This window comes from Bombina bombina, chromosome 3 (assembly GCF_027579735.1).
Source record: "Bombina bombina isolate aBomBom1 chromosome 3, aBomBom1.pri, whole genome shotgun sequence".
Lineage (NCBI taxonomy): Eukaryota > Metazoa > Chordata > Amphibia > Anura > Bombinatoridae > Bombina > Bombina bombina.
Window position 1 is genome coordinate 133,078,954 of NC_069501.1, and position 18,164 is coordinate 133,097,117.

Sequence of the window (18,164 nt, forward strand, 5' to 3'; positions counted from 1 at the left end):
CATCAGGTCCTCACTAGGAGAATCCTGACTCCATTGTACCAGGTTTAACCTGCTTTCTGGTAATGGCTTCTACCTGAATTGCACCCATCAAGTGGTCAATATTAAGGAGTTCTCCAGTTATGGCTCCTTGCTTGGCTAATGAATCTGCAAGATCATTGCCTTCTTTGTCAGGACAAGGAATCCTGGAATGACCCTTGGTCTTTTTCCAGTGTATGGTTAAACCATCGGACACCACTAACATCAATTTTGCAGAACAACTTGCCATGTTTGACTGGTTTGTTGTTAGTTTTCTGCATGCCATTTCTTTTCCAAGTTGGTAGGTATTCAACAAAACTGTCACACACATAATTTGAGTCAGTAATGATCACAGATTAATGAATACCTTGTTCAATTGCCATTTCAATGGCTTTTAGAACAGCAGTTAGTTATGCTACTTGACTGGATCTTGGTCCAATGCTGAAACCTACAGAAATATTTGGGAATCCATTTGCCCAAGTTATACCAATGCCAGTGACTAATCTGCACTCATTATCAATTGTGGCATGGTAAGAACAACCATCAATATATACTCAAGGTAATGTTTGACACTGGTCCTCATTATATATTTTATATGGGGAAAGCAATTGTTCCTCCAGGAAATCATCTTCTAATAACTCTTTCCCATGATCCTTAGCAGTACAGTCATGTAGCTCAGCTAGCCCCTGTGTAACTGAATTATTTTTGTTTTGCTTATAGCGAATTTCTAAAGGCCAGCCTTGTAAGGAAAGAGTCCAAGCTGTTATGCGGCTATTGGACAGGTTCCCATCTCTTTTTCTCTCACTTTGCAGATATAGCAAAGGCTGGTGGGCCATAGTTTTCTCACCCTGTGTGTAGCTGCAGAAATTTTGTAGAGCCCATACAGTAGATAAGAGGGCTTTTTCACAATCACTAAATTTTATTTCTACTGGGGATACATTTTTGCTTGCGTAAGCAATGACTTATCATGTTTTTGGTATAAAACAGCACTCATGCTTATATCTGTGTAACCTGTCTCTAAGTAAAAAGGCTTACCACCTTCAGGGTATGCTAAGCAAGGTGCTTGAGTGAGTTTTCTCTTCAGCTCTCTTATGGCTGTCTCTTGAGCCTCACTCCAGTGCCATTTCCCATCCTTTTTTAGAAGATGTAGCAGTGGTTTAGCTAATTCTGCGTAATTATCAATAAATTTGCGAGAATAATTCGTCATACCCAGGAATGATCTTAATTCCTTTAAGTTAGTTGGGTTCTTAGAATTTATTATAGCTTTCACCTTTTTCTTCTGAGGATTTAACCCTTCAGAAGTGACTTCATGTCCCAAGAAGTTCACACAGTTATGGCACCATTGAGCTTTTTGTAGGGATAATTTGACACCTGCCCTTTTAAGTTGGCTGAGGACATGTTTAAGTTCTGTGATGTGTTTTTCAAAGTCTGTGCTTCTGATTAACACATCATAAACATAAGATAAGGTCCCCCTTTCCAGTGCATCAGGCATAGTTTTATGCATGAATACAGTAAATTTATGTCCTGAATTGATGTATCCAAAAGTGAGTCTTTGGAATGCATATTGGACCTTTTGGAATGAGAATGCAAGCTTATACTGGTCCTCCTCATGTACCTTTATGGTTCAATATCCCTGTGCACAATCAATGGCAGTGAATACATTGGATCCCTGCGTCTGAGCTAGGCACTGGTCAATGTATGGCACAGGCTAGCCAGACAAGTACACTCGATTGTTTAGCTGTCTCAAGTCAGCACACAAATGCCATTGTCTACTGGGCTTAAGAACACATAGAATAGGATTGTTATAAGAGCTATGCACATGTCTGATGAAACCCCATTATTCCAGGTTCCTTATGAGATCCGCAAGCGAATCATACGAGGCTAAAGGAAGTCTGTATTGTTTAACAAAGACTGGCGGTGCATTGGGATCTGTTTGGATTCTTGCAATGTGCAGGTCTATAGTCCCACAGTCATAAGAATCCCTAGCAAAAATATCCTGGTATTCTATCAGGACTTCTCGTAGCTGTTGGCGTTCATCATCGCTGGAACAGCCATTTGCTAATGAGATTTGTTCTTTGACTATTTGCTGAAATCCTGGAAATAATTCAGGCTATCCTATGTAGAGGTGAGATCCCCTTGATTATAATTTACATTGCCCTCATGATTCTGGGTATTGGGGTATTCTTGCTCTTTGATCGGCTGATCAAATACTAGAGAGGCTTCTTCAATTTTACAGATGCCTTCCTCTGAGCTGAAGGGATAAATAGACTGAATTGTAAACAATCCCTCTGGCATACAGTAGATGTAAAGGATTGTTCTATTAACTGTTCTTCAGTTATGTATCCTTCAGGTATTAGCCCAACTATATTATCCTGGAATCCAAAAGTGTAGTAACTGGATTCTAGAGCATATACTATGGTAGTTCCCTTGGACAAGGTGATATCCTGTGGGGTCATGTTATGCACAATAACATGTATTGGAATAGTTCCAATATTTACTATAGGAGTATGGGTCATTGTTATACCCAGATTTTTCATTTTATAGGAGATGCATATTAAAGTTTCAGAAGATTTTAATTTCTGACCCCTTTTTATTTGTAAGGATAAGAGGAATTTATCAGCCCCAGCAGGGGTTACGATATCACTAGACACCTGCATATTCACAGCATATGGCATTTGCTGATTTGATTTCAGGGCAGAATTTTCATCCTGAAATATTTCAGGGTCCCCTTTCAACCTGTTCTAGAGGCAAAGGTTAATCAAATCTATTTGTATGGCGTATCTATGCAAGATATCATTGCCACTATATATTTGATTATGGGGATTATTTAAAACTAAAAACAAGTGCTTTATATTATATATGTGGGAAGTGTACTTCTGGGCAAATTGGGGACCTTTGTATAAATGTTTCCCTAATGTTCTGAAGTTCATCTTTTATAAATTATTTTAGGGTTTTTAAAATACCTTCACTATCCTCATTATTTTAACTATTAATGGAGGGGGTTTTATTATTGATATACTGCCTTTTTAGTTCACTTAACTATTTCTGGTGCTGGTTTTCCGCCTGACAATATTTCTCTCTTAATAAGAAATTTTCTCCCTTGCTCTCTGCAAGTTGTTTATTTAAACCTTCTATTTGGGCTACTAGTTTTAGGTTATACTTTTGCAAGGTGACCATGTTTTGGGCAAACTCATCAATTTTATCCTGGACTCTTTTTGCGTCTTCCTCATCTAGTCTTAAGAAATAATTTTCACCCCTCAGTTGTTCCAATTGTGAGTTATTTCATCGTTCACATAGAGGAGCAGATCACAAGTTTTGAAAATTATTTCATTGTGCTTTTTCCGTTTCTGAGGTTGGCCAAATTTTAACAACCCTTGAAATATTTCACTTTTGCCACACCATATATTATTTGCAAAATTTTTTGGCCTTAGTCTTAAGCATCTTAATATAAGCATCCCTTAAAACTTAATCTATTTTTAAGGTAAATAATGGCTTCTGTTTTAAGCGTTTCTGCCTAACTAATGGGCGATTTTGTTGAACATATTTCAATATTAAGTAGAGATTCAATTGATTCACTTCTAGTAACAGATATTATTATTTTGGCTTAGTATTTCGTTAATTAAACACGCTAATACAATTTTAGCAACACAAAAAAAAAAATCTAAAATATTAATATATTTTTTTATAATAATTTCTATTTACTACAAAATATATTATATCAATGTGATAAAGGATAATAATCTATCAGCTGTGCCTCCAATTATGTTGATAAGTCTCAGGAGTGTCCTCCAAAGTTTTATATATCCTAGGTTACAATATTATTTATTATTAATTAATATTTAATCCTTTGTTCTGATCAGTTATCTTTATAGACACATTGAATTATATTTATGTAAAAACTAGATTATGAATCAATTATACACAATTATTCTGTTACAATTTTCTATACAAAACAGATAATAAAATATATCTCTAAAAATTAACCTTACTCACAATGAATCGCTTATTAAAATACCACAAATGAGAATTCCAGAACAGTCTATAATTATCCAGCAATATTTACTCCAAAACCAAAATATGGACTGCTAACTTAACAGTGCTTAGTTAACAATATAACAAGATACTTCACACAAATCTTACTAAATCTCAATAAATCTAAGAGAACTTTCAGAATAGTATAATTAAACTATTTAGCCCACAAATGGTTCTATATAACTTCAATTAAACCACCAGAAATTTACATACAATAAGAAATGTAATTTTTATAATATATCACAGTAGCTCCAATGACTTAATAAATATTAATGCCTGACTCTTTTCTCAATAGTAATTTTCTTAGCACTAGTATGCTTAACCCTTTGGCTGCTAAGATAATTCCCTCCTGGGTGCTAAGCTGGTTTTGAAGTTTTTTTTATTTTTTTATTTTTTTATATATATATTTTTTTAAAGAGACTGTAAACACCAAAATTGTTGTTGTTTAAAAAGATAGATAATCCCTTTATTACCCATTCCCCAGTTTTGTATAACCAACACAGTTATATAAATACACTTTTTACCTCTTTGATTACCTTGTATCTAAGCCTCTGCAAACTGCCCCCTTATTTCAGTTCTTTTGACAGACTTGCATTTTTAGCCAATCAGTGCTGACTCCTAGGAGCTTCACGTGCCTGAGCTCAATGTTTTCTATATGAAACACATGAACTAATGCCCTCTAGTGGTGAAAAACTGTCAAAATGCTTTCAGATTAGAGGTGGCCTTCAAGGTCTAAGAAATTAGAATATGAACCTCCTAGGTTTAGCTTTCAACTAAGAATAACAAGAGAACAAAGCAAAATTGGTAATAAAAGTAAATTGGAAAGTTGTTTAAAATTACATGCCCTATTTAAATCTTGACTGTCCCTTTTTTTTTTTTACAGATTCCCAAGACTTAGGCAATTACCTTTCCAATGGTGGGCCTTGGGAGTCTGTAGCTGCTTAGATGCCTGAGATGCAGACTTCTAAGCAGCATGCCCCATCTCCCTATACTTGTCATTGTTAATTTTAAATAAAGTTGTGCGGTGACGTCATCACGTCATTGTGCGTGATGCCACTGCTCGAAATGTCAAGCCCCAGTGATGCCTGTCACTATACAGGCCAGATCGCTGGGGAGGGAGTAGATGGGAGCCCCCAGATTGTCCTCAAGGTGGGTGAGTGCTAGCGACGGCTCTGAGCCATCGTCAGAACCTGACTGGGACAATTTGCGATGGCTCAGAGCTGTCATTAGCACTCAAGGGGTTAATATATGAGATACACTGGTCTATACACTGGTCTGTGTGTTTCTCTCTCAGTGAAAGGTCACTCTGTGTTTGAGTCTGTTCTGTTTTCTAGTGTGTGTGGGCTCTTATCAAAGATATAACCCCTCCTTCATTTTTAATTATTCCAATCAAAAATGTAGATACGCACTAATCAGAGCCGAACAACTCGTTACCCAGGGAAATGTATCGGCTAGATTTAGAGTTTGGCGGCCAAAGGGGTGCATTAGCTACACGTGCTTTTTTTCTCCCGCACCTTTTAAATACCGCTGGTATTTAGAGTTCACAGAATGGCTGCGTTTTCAGTGCGTTAGGCTCCAAAAAGGGAGCGTAGAGCATAATTAAACGCCACTGCAACTCTAGATACCAGCGGTGCTTACGGACGCGGGCAGCTTCAAAAACATGCTCGTGCACGATATCCCCATAGAAAACAATGGGGCAGTTTGAGCTGAAAAAAAACCTAACACCTGCAAAAAAGCAGCGTTCAGCTCTTAACGCAGCCCCATTGTTTTCTATGGGGAAACACTTCCTACGTCTGCACCTAACATTTTAACATGTACCCCGAGTCTAAACACCCCTAACCTTACACTTTTTAACCCCTAATCTGCCGCCCCCGCTATCGCTGACACCTGCATATTTTTTTAACCCCTAATCTGCCGCTCCGTATACCGCCGCCACCTACGTTATCCCTATGTACCCCTAATCTTCTGCCCTAACATCGCCGACCCCTATATTATATTTATTAACCCCTAATCCGCCTCACTCCCGCCTCAATAACCCTATAATAAATAGTATTAACCCCTAATCTGCCCTCCCTAACATCGCCGACACCTAACTTCAATTATTAACCCCTAATCTGCCGACCGAATCTCGCCGCTAGTGTAATAAATGGATTAACCCCTAAAGCTAAGTCTAACCCTAGCACTAACACCCCCCTAAGTTAAATATAATTTTTATCTAACGAAATAAATTAACTCTTATTAAATAAATTATTCCTATTTAAAGCTAAATACTTACCTGTAAAATAAACCCTAATATAGCTACAATATAAATTATAATTATATTGTAGCTATTTTAGGATTAATATTTATTTTACAGGCAACTTTGTATTTATTTTAACCAGGTACAATAGCTATTAAATAGTTAAGAACTATTTAATAGCTACCTAGTTAAAATAATTACAAAATTACCTGTAAAATAAATCCTAACCTAAGTTACAATTAAACCTAACACTGCACTATCAATAAATAAATTAAATTAACTACCTACAATTATCTACAATTAAACCTAACACTACACTATCAATAAATAAATTAAATACAATTCCTACAAATAAATACAATTAAATAAACTAACTAAAGTACAAAAAATAAAAAAGAACTAAATTACAAAAAATATTTTTTTTTTTTACAAACATTAGAAAAAAATTACAACAATTTTAAACTAATTACACCTACTCTAAGCCCCCTAATAAAATAACAAAGACCCCCAAAATAAAAAAAATGCCCTACCCTATTCTAAATTACAAAAGTTCAAAGCTCTTTTACCTTACCAGCCCTTAAAAGGGCCCTTTGCGGGGCATGCCCCAAAGAATTCAGCTCTTTTGCCTGTAAAAAAAAACATACAATACCCCCCCCCCAACATTACAACCCATCACCCACATACCCCTAATCTAACCCAAACCCCCCTTAAATAAACCTAACACTAAGCCCCTGAAGATCTTCCTACCTTGTCTTCACCATGCCAGGTATCACCGATCGTTCCAGGCTCCGAAATCTTCATCCAAGCCCAAGCGGGGGCTAGACATCCATCATCCGGCGGCTGAAGAGGTCCAGAAGAGGCTCCAAAGTCTTTATCCTATCCGGGAAGAAGAGGCGATCCGGACCGGCAACCATCTTCATCCAAGCGGCATCTTCTATCTTCATCCGATGACGACCGGCTCCATCTTGAAGACCTCCACCGCGGACCCATCTTCTTCTTCCGACGACTTCCCGACGAATGACGGTTCCTTTAAGGGACGTCATCCAAAATGGCGCCCCTCGAATTCCGATTGGCTGATAGGATTCTATCAGCCAATCGGAATTAAGGTAGGAAAATTCTGATTGGCTGATGGAATCAGCCAATCAGAATCAAGTTCAATCCGATTGGCTGATCTGATCAGCCAATCAGATTGAGCTTGCATTCTATTGGCTGATCGGAACAGCCAATAGAATGCGAGCTCAATCTGATTGGCTGATCGAATCAGCCAATCGGATTGAACTTGATTCTGATTGGCTGATTCCATCAGCCAATCAGAATTTTCCTACCTTAATTCCGATTGGCTGATAGTAGCGGGGGGTTTAATTAGGGGTTAATAAGTGTAGGCAGGTGTAGGCAGGTGGAGGCGACGGTGAGGGGGGCAGATTAGGGGTTAATAAATATAATATAGGGGTCGGCGGTGTTAGGGGCAGCAGATTAGGGGTTCATAGGGATAACGTAGGTGGCAGCGGCGTGCGGTCGGCAGATTAGGGGTTAAAAAATTTTAATAGAGTGGCGGCGATGTGGGGGGACCTCGGTTTAGGGGTGTATAGGTAGTTTATGGGTGTTAGTGTACTTTACAGCACAGTAGTTAAGAGCTTTATAAACCGGTGTTAGCCCAGAAAGCTCTTAACCACTGTTTTTTTCTGTGGCTGGAGTTTTGTCGTTAGATTTCTAACGCTCACTTCAGCCAAGACTCTAAATACCAGCGTTAGAAAGATCCCATTGAAAAGATAGGATACGTAATTGACGTAAGGGGATCTGCGGTATGGAAAAGTTGCGGCTGGAAAGTGAGCGTTAGACCCTTTAATGACTGGCTCCAAAAACCAGAGGGCGGTAAAAACCAGCGTTAGGAGCCTCTAACGCTGGTTTTGACGGCTACCGCCAAACTCTAAATCTAGGCCTATGTCTTTTAACAGCCAACCCATCCTGGCTGCAATACCATTTCTGAACCATCGGTGGCAGCAGACAACAGAATGGAGCTTTGTTTGCAAACACTACTACAAAATATTCTTATATATTTTAAAACATATATTTAATATACTCATTATTTCCTGATATTAATAAATTAATGTGGTCCACATATATGGGACTATCTAATACTACTGAAGATATGCATATCAATATTAAACGTGAGTTTATTGATTTAGTATGTATTCCCATACATTCTAAACATTAGGTCTATGCAAAAGGATTTTTATAATTTAATATTTTTAGTATGATATTAATTAATATATCAGTTCATTCAATATGCTGGTATATATTACATTTCCCAGTCACCATCTTATATCACATATCTAATTGGAAGTGGATTCTGCAGTAACTATTTCATGACAGATATATATAATTATTGATTAGTACATGATATAGATATTTCACTTCACCATTTGACATGCTTCAACCACGTTTGAAATATGGAACCCTATCTATGACATATTAATAGGATAACTTCATTAGTATGTATAATATTTGAAATTTCACTGTCACATCAGTTTCTGAAAAAAAAAAAAAAAAAGCTTTATGTATTTTGAAATGAGTTAGACATTTTAAACTCACCATACAGTTATTTACTCCATATAGCAAATATTTATTCAATATAGTATAATTTTCAGATCAATACATATATATAGATGTTTTCAATATAATCTGGGTATTTTAAATTATTATGAAGATTAAATCACAGCATTTCCACATGTCTGCAAGTATCTTTCTTTGTTTCCAGGCAAGTTGTGTATTGTGACTTCAAAGAGGATCTCATGAATATCATGTGGATTTTCGCATGTATCTGTTATCTTACCATATTCCGGGATTCTGAGCATATCTTCCACTAAAACACATAATCTTGTCACCATCACCCCAGGGGTCTGTGCTGAACTAATGAGACAAATGTTCTCTTTTGAACTCCTGGATGTATAAGGTAGTGAGGAGGGGGAGGGATCTGCTGTAGTTATGGCCAAATCAATTCATATCCGGTAGATATTAGCTCAATGGAATTATTAAATTATGTGATACATGCACAGTTTATCCAATGTCACTAAGCAATACCTTGACACAATAAAACATTTGAAACTAATCCAATCTAGAGTTTCTACAAATAATAAAAGACTGAAAGTATTTGTATTCCAAGAAAGGAAGTTAATGGTAAGCAAAAAATGTGTAATCATCATTTATCATTTGCTAAAAAGAAAAACAATACAAAACAAAAAATGTTATTAATAAGGACAGGACAAAGGATCTAAAATTAGGAAAAGTAAAAATGTCTTAAAGTGATGGTAAACTCTACCATTTTTAAAATTAGATCCAGTATGTTAGTGATATTTTAGATTGAGTTTAATTCATCAGTTGTAATGAAGTTCCGTTATAACTTACTTTTTAATATAGATATGAAATTCAAAAACCCAGCTCTCCGACGCACACTTCAAAGTAAATGTTTCTGTAAGCTAAAGGTTTGAATTGTTCTACGAATCAGTGCTCTAGCTACAACAAAAGTGCCATATGGGGAGAGCGCTGATTGGAGAACAGTTCAAACCTTTATCTCACACAAAAATTGACTTTTGAAGTGGGCGGCGGAGCTTGAGGTATTTAAATTTTATATCTATATTAAAAAGTAAGTTGTAGCGCACCTTCATAATAACTGATGAATGAAACTCCATAGAAAATATCACTAACATTCTGGAACTGATTTTAAAAAGGGTAGAGTTGACCATCACTTTAAGTAGATATGCGCACAGATAAACAAAAAAATAAATAAAGATCATATTGGACAAATCGTTTGTCACAAAAAACATCTCTTTCATATCATTCCATATTCACTCATGTAATTGTTCAGATTGTTTTTTTTTTAATTATTAGAGTTTTCCAAACAATATAAGTACCAGTAATATTCAGACAACCATGTCATCATTTCTCTGTGATTATAAATAAAATTATATTACATGGCAAAAGCTGTTGTATAGAAGATTCTACATTTAAGCATATAGCAATTCGTAAAAAACATAACATATTACATTTATGTTAGATAATTCAAAATTGATGGGGGTATGAAATAGAAAACCAACAAATGCTTTCCAATAGTATTTAACAATTCCCATAAATCATAATACCATCTGAAGTAAAAATAATAAGATTACATCTCTGACATAAGCCATTAAAATAGAATAAACCTTCATATATAATAAAAAAATAGTTGGTCTAGTTAACCATTCACTAGATCAAATAAAATAAAATAAATAAAAAATAACAATAATACCCCCTGCCCCTACACTCTCTCCCATTCCTCCCCCTGATGAACTATAACTAACATGTCTTCTTATTTAGCCAACAGCCAAACTATGTCCAACTTTGCTATATTTCCTGGGTATTCTCCATACTAAATATCAAATATCAATTATTACTGGGTGACCTAGTCATTCACAAAATGGGGAAAGCTCCACTACGTATCTGCTCTCAGAAGTACCCAGAGCTCTGGAATGCAGAGATAATCTATAATTGTAGATTGGAAGGAAATTATTTGATTACCTTTAACCATTTAAGAAAAAATATTCTTAACCATTTTTTCTGTGCACAATTTGATATTGTTGTTCCAATATAATTTGGGAAGAGATAGCTTTTTCTAATTCATTAATAGACACTGGGTATTCAGACTCCCATTTTTAAAAAATCAAATTACGCCTAAGTGAAAAGACCATATTCACCAGTCTATTATTAACCAAAGCATCTGTATATTTTGTGACAATGAAAATGTGATCGGCCTGGCGAGCAATATAATTATTTAGATATTTGTTTATCCAGAAATTAATTTCCCCCCAGAATTGGGATATCTTGGGACAGGCTTAAAAACAATGTATTAGGTCCACAGGTGGATAATTACACTTAAAGCACCTACCATTACTGGTATCTTGCCAATTAGCTAATCTTATTTTTGAAATATAACTTCTGTTTATCAATTTAAAATAAGATTCTGCCCAACTAAACACTACAGTGGCCTTAATGGTCAGTCTGAAACTTTAAATGATCTTTTCTTTAGTTACGCCCGGAAAATCTATTTCCCATTTCTGCATTAAAAAATTTAAATAGGTCTGACCTCGAAACTTAAATTGACATTATACACTCATTTTTTCTTTTCATAAATGTTTTGTAGATGATCTATTTATATAGCCCATAAGGTTTTTTTGTTTTTTTAAATGTATAGTTTTGCTTATTTTTAAATAACATTGCTCTGATTTTCAGACTCCTAACCAAGCCCCAAAGTTTTATGAGAATACCGTCAGCTACCTTCTGCAGCTTGCTCCTGTTTGTGTAAAGAGTCTTTTCATATGCAAAATAAGGGGGAGTGGGGGAGGGTCTTATTTCCCAATTGCAGTGGGCTTTCCAGCTACCTTTTCAACAGAGCTAAAGTGAAAGCTTATAAGTAAGTTTTTAAACAGTTTTATACTTGATTTTTATATCAGTATCTGTGCATCTTATTCTTTATAGTAGTGTCTACTACATGCAGTTATATGAAAATGAGTGTATACTGTCCCTTATAAATATTTGATATAGAGTGATTACAATACAATAATATCTATGCAATTAATACAGTACCTATGCAAATAAAGAAATGACCAATTGAAGATATCAAAGAAATTTGACCATGGAAGATTGAGTTCTGATCTTAACTGGTCATACGTTTTAATTATGTTTGATTTATTTTGCTTAGTTTGGTCTACATATTGGAGCCCCTTATCCACCCATTGATTAAATGGTCAATATAACCATCCTGGAGGGAATTCAGAATTCCCTACAATCAGATTATATTGTGATACTCTAGGGTTGAAATGGAACTTCTTACAATATTTCAATAACTATCACCTAGTTTACGAGTTTTGCGTTAGAGGCTGTGAGGTGCTAACGAGCAGTTTATGCTCACCGCTCACTTACAGACAGCGCTGGTATTATGGGTTTTTACAAACCCGGCGTTAACCGCAAAAAAGTGAGCGAAGAGCAAAATTTTGCTCCACATCTCACCTCAATACCAGCGCTGCTTACGTTAGCGGTGAGCTGGTAAAACATGCTCATGCACGATTTCCCCATAGGAATCAATGGGGGAGAGCCGGCTGAAAAAAACAGCGTTCAGCTTCTAACGCAGCCCCATTGATTCCTACGGGGAAATAAAATTTATGTCTACACCTAACACCCTAACATGAACCCCGAGTCTAAACACCCCTAATCTTACACTTATTAACCCCTAATCTGCCGCCCCCGACATTGCCGACACCTGCATTATATTATTAACTCCTAATCTGCCGCTCCGGACACTGCCGCCACCTATATTATAGTTATGAACCCCTAATCTGCTGCCCCCAACATCGCCGAACCCTACATTATATTTATTAACCCCTAATTTTCTGCCCCCAATGTCGCCGCAACCTAACTACATTTATTAACCCCTAATCTGCCGCCCCCAACGTCGCCACCACTATAATAAACATATTAACCCCTAAACCTAAGTCTAACCCTAACCCTCCCTAACAAATATAATTTAAATAAATCTAAATAAAACTACTACAATTAACTAAATTATTCCTATTTAAAACTAAATACTTACCTTTAAAATAATCCCTAAGCTAGCTACAATATAACTAATAGTTACATTGTAGCTAGCTTAGGGTTTATTTTTATTTTACAGGCAACTTTGTATTTATTTTAACTAGGTAGAATAGTTATTAAATAGTTATTAACTATTTAATAACTACCTAGTTAAAATAAAGGCAAAAGTACCTGTAAAATAAAACCTAACCTAAATTACAATTACACCTAACACTACACTATAATTAAATAAATTACCTAAACTAAATACAATTAATTACAATTAAATAAAATTATCTAAAGTACGAAAAAAACCAAACACTAAATAACAGAAAATAATAAAATAATTACAAGATTTTTAAACTAATTACACCTACTCTAATCCCCCTAACAAAATAAAAAAGCCCCCAAAATAAAAAAGCCCTACCCTACACTAAATTACAAATAGCCCTTAAAAGGGCCTATTGCGGGGCATTGTCCCAAAGTAAGCAGCTCTTTTACCTGTAACAAAAAAGTACAAATACCCCCCCAACATTAAAACCCACCACTCGGGGGGGTGGAGCCAACTAGCAAAGCGATCGGATGCACATCTCTGGAGCTCCTCATCTATGCCCAAATACAGTGGTATCTTGCCTACATAGAAATCTTCTTTTCATATCCTATAACGGACCCTTATCGAGCCTACATTTACATCTATGCACAGAGAGATCTAACGGTGAGCTTTTTGAGAAAACAGCCCCTAAAAACGGCACCTAGCTCATTACTATAAGGGCGCGTGTCGCCATTTTGGCCCAGAATGGAGGCTGTGAATAGATGGGAAGATACAGCGGAGCGAGCACTCCAAACTTACTATCGGGAGCTTAAAAATGATTTAACTGACTTGATAACCAAGGTGGCAGTACTGCTACCCCATCGGGTAGTAGATCAAGAAACATCTGAGACTACAGCTCAACTTCCTTTATACAGCACTCTCGAAGACACTGCAAGCTCCGCTGACGGACTCACTTCTGGCCACAGTCTGAAGGGTCTATTTAAAGATCCACAGCAAGACATGCCAGCCCTTGGCGACCGGGGGCAATATACAGCAGCCACGTCTGGACTGATCCACATGGAGACTCAGCTCTGCTGCTCGGAATATTCTGTGCAGTTTTATTGCACCGCAACACCACCGGGCAATCCGCTGTACGCTGAGTGCTCGACATGCCCGAGAGAGATCTTAACACCTAACCACATGCCCAGAGAAATGACCAGCATTATCAGAATAACTGGCCTTAGAGGAGGGCCGCAGGTCCCGGCAACTACAGAATATACCCGCATGGTTAATAGCTCAGCTCGGAGTCAACACCTCACCCTTGGAGAACGCTTAAGCACTCTCGCAGGAAGCACCAGATTGAGCCATGTATTGGGGAGGGAGGTAGGAGATACCGCTAACCCGCTTATGACAGCCCTGATCTTCTTAATTGTAACCCCCCGCCTTGGCATTGTGCAGGAAAAACAGTATGGACATGGAAGACATCTGCTCTCTTTCTTTTGCCTGAGAAGGGGCATCGGCTAGAGATTGTCTAAAAACACTATCTTATCGACCATGCTCTTCATCCTGTAGAAAGTTAGTGCTTTAGACATAATTTGCCCCAACTGTGGTTTTGAGATGATCTACGTTAGATATTCCTATCACATGCTCCTCTTTCCTCTTACTGTGAGACAATTTGTAAATCATCAGTTATTTAGCTATAGAACACTCCCGTATATTTGTTAGGAGAGTTATAACACTTAAGTTTGACTTTTTCCCTGCACTGGTTCATTTTCTACATACCACTGTCTGCACTCCTTGACTAGCTAAAGTACTGGATATGTCTTGCTCTGTTAAAATTTCCACAGCTGAGGAATGCTATACTTTGACTCCTTTAAATAGAGTGTTTAAATAGCCTATGACTGCCCGGGTCTGCCCTGTACTAGCTACATAACTCAGTAACATGTATGCATGTCTTTATCCTAAACTTGTACTGTTTTGGAGATTTGAGTCCTTTAGAAGATAGCATCTACTTACAATCCCATTTATGTTACATATAAAATTATTCTGCTCTATACATGGACGTAGTCATCTGGCTATGATTTACTCTCTATATTTTTCTTCAAAGAATTATCACTCATAAGGTTAATTGTTCATTTTTAGTTTCTTCTCTATAAATAGCCGTTCATAATCTCCTCCTAGATCAAATGTGGGACATGTTTTGTTATTATATGTTCTCAGCCGACTTAGAACTGTTACTGTAGTTAGCTTGTGTTGCAGTTTACCGTTTATCAAAATATTTATTTCTCTCCTATTTACTAACCTATTGTTTGATGTTTCACACAGCTAAACCAGATGCTATTGGTACTCTTAGTATGTAATATCCATATAGTGGTCTCATATGATCTACTTTTGAAGGTAAAACACACCTCCCTAGATTTCAAGAAGCTTAACTCTGCAGTTAAATGTTATTAGTTTTATCTTACTGTTGCTTTAGCTAACCACTCAAGTTTCAGCTGAGCACACTGAAAGTCAGCTTTTTATAAAATACGTATTGCTGGTAGATTATTCCTACTTAACCCCAACCCACCCATCATATTCGACTTTAGGAACTAATTTCACCCTCTAACCCTGTTCTGTTTACTATACAGTTGGGAATAGGTATAACTCTCCCCAGAGATCATTGCTTATATAATAACTGGGTATATCTATAACACTGTACCACTAGCTTCCTATTTCTGTTTCCCCCACCAGAACTCCATAAAGTGTCATTACTCTTTATAAGGGCAAAGTATACCACATTTTATCCTAAGTATCGCTATATATTTTATGTTTATATTAACCTTTTTTAAACTTCTATGTGAGAGACATATAGCCTTTTCAGGACATTGCTTTTTCAGTCATTTACCACCTCTATCTGACCCCTCTCCTCCCTTTCCCGCTGGTACTTATTACCTGCGGGTCATATCCCTACTCCTTTTACCAGCATCGTCTATAGTTGACATCTCCCCAGGAGAGGGGCCCATGTAGTAGTCCTTTACTTTTCGGTTATATATAAATGCCCCCCCCCCCCTGTTTGCACCCTCTCTAGGAAGCTACCCTTACTTTTACATGCCCTAGCTTTAATTTATTAAGGGCGTAGACGGAAGATAACCCCACTAGAAGTGTACTTGAAAGCCCTGAGACCCAATTCCATTTCATTTTTAAATAGCCCTGTAGTCTACATCTTACATATATAATTGTCCCCCCTGCTTGTATCCTCTTTGGGATGCTTCCCTTACTTTCACATTCCCTAGCTTTAATTTACTGGAGGCGTAGATTAAGAATAACTCCACTAGGAGTGTACTCAGAATCCCTGAGATTCAATTCCATTCCATTCTACATATCCCTGTAGTCTGTACCTTCATAACACTTTAACTGACTCCGCCCTCCCCTCTCCCCTCCGTTACGAGCGGCTCTTGCCCGTTGCATTCCCCACCCCCCCATACACTCAGGCCTACGGGAGGCCTAACAAAAGCCAGCTCCCTACCGCTCACTATTTTCAGCTTATAGAATACATCTTATCTTGGGGTAGAGACAACTTGTTACCTGTTATAAAAAATCGAGGCTTCTTTCCTATATGTTCCAGTCACACATATTTCATAAATATAGTTTTACATTTTATACTCAAGGTCACAACGGTGGTGCTATAACTTATGTCAACTGTTGCCCTTTTGTTGTTGTCCTGAATATATGACTCTTACTTTTTTTTATATAAATATTGAACTACTATGGACTAGTTACTAAGATAACAAATATTACATTGGCGCACCAAAGTTGTAACCCTTGTCTACCTTCCATATGTGAATTGTATCAGTTTCTTTATTGTTTTTGTTCCGTGCCTGGACATACTCTCTATTGTGTTGTTTTCACTCAATGCCTCAATAAAAAATGATTTAAAAAAAAAAAAAAACACCACTCACACAACCAACCCTACTCTAAAACCCACCCAATCCTCCTTAAAAAAAACTAACACTAACCCCCTGAAGATCACCCTACTGTGAGACGTCTTCACCTAACCAGGCAGAAGTGGTCCTCCAGACGGGCAGAAGTCTTCATCCAAGCTGGGCAGAAGAGGTCCTCGAGACGGGCAGAAGTCTTCATCCAGACGGCATCTTCTATCTTCATCCATCTGGCGCGGAGCCGGTCCATCTACAAGACATCCGACGCGGAGCATCCTCTTCTTTCTTCGTCCGATGAGTGAATGAAGGTTCCTTTAAGTGACGTCATCCAAGATGGCATCCCTTCAATTCCGATTGGCTGATAGAATTCTATCAGCCAATCGGAATTAAGGTAGAAAAATTCCTATTGGCTGATGCAATCAGCCAATAGGATTGAGCTCGCATTCTATTGGCTGATTGGAACAGCCAATAGAATGCCAGCTCAATCCAATTGGCTGATTGGATCAGCCAATAGGATTGAACTACAATCCTATTGGCTGATTGCATCAGCCAATAGAATGTTTTCTACCTTAATTCCGATTGGCTGATAGAATTCTATCAGTCAATCGGAATTCAAGGGACGCCATCTTGGATGATGTCATTTAAAGGAACCTTCATTCAGTTGTTGGACGAAGAAAGAAGAGGATGCTCCACGTCGGATGTCTTGAAGATGGACCCGCTCCGCGCCGGATGGATGAAGATAGAAGATGCCGTCTGGATGAAGACTTCTGCTCGTCTGGAGGACCTCTTCTGCCCGGCTTGGATGAAGACTTCTGCCCGTCTGGAGGACCACTTCTGCTCGGTTGGGTGAAGACGTCTCACGGTAGGGTGATCTTCAGGGGGTTAGTGTTAGTTTTTTTTAAGGGGGGATTGGGTGGGTTTTAGAGTAGGGTTGGTTGCATTTGTGGTGGGTTTTAATGTTGGGGGGATATTTGTACTTTTTTTTTACAAGTAAAAGAGCTTATTACTTTGGGGCAATGCCCTGCAAAAGGCCCTTTTAAGGGCTATTTGTAATTTAGTGTAGGGTAGGGCTTTTTATTTTGGGGGGCTTTTTTTATTTTGTTAGGGGGATTAGAGTAGGTGTAATTATTTTATTATTTTCTGTAATTTTTTTAATTTTTTTTTCTTCTCCCAACCGGGCCAAAGTCCTCAACAGAGCCGGGAGAAGTCTTCATCCAAGCCGGGCGAAGTGGTCCTCCAGATGGGCAGAAGTCTTCATCCAGACGGCATCTTCTATCTTCATCCATCCGGCATGGAGCGGGTCCATCTTCAAGACATCCGATGT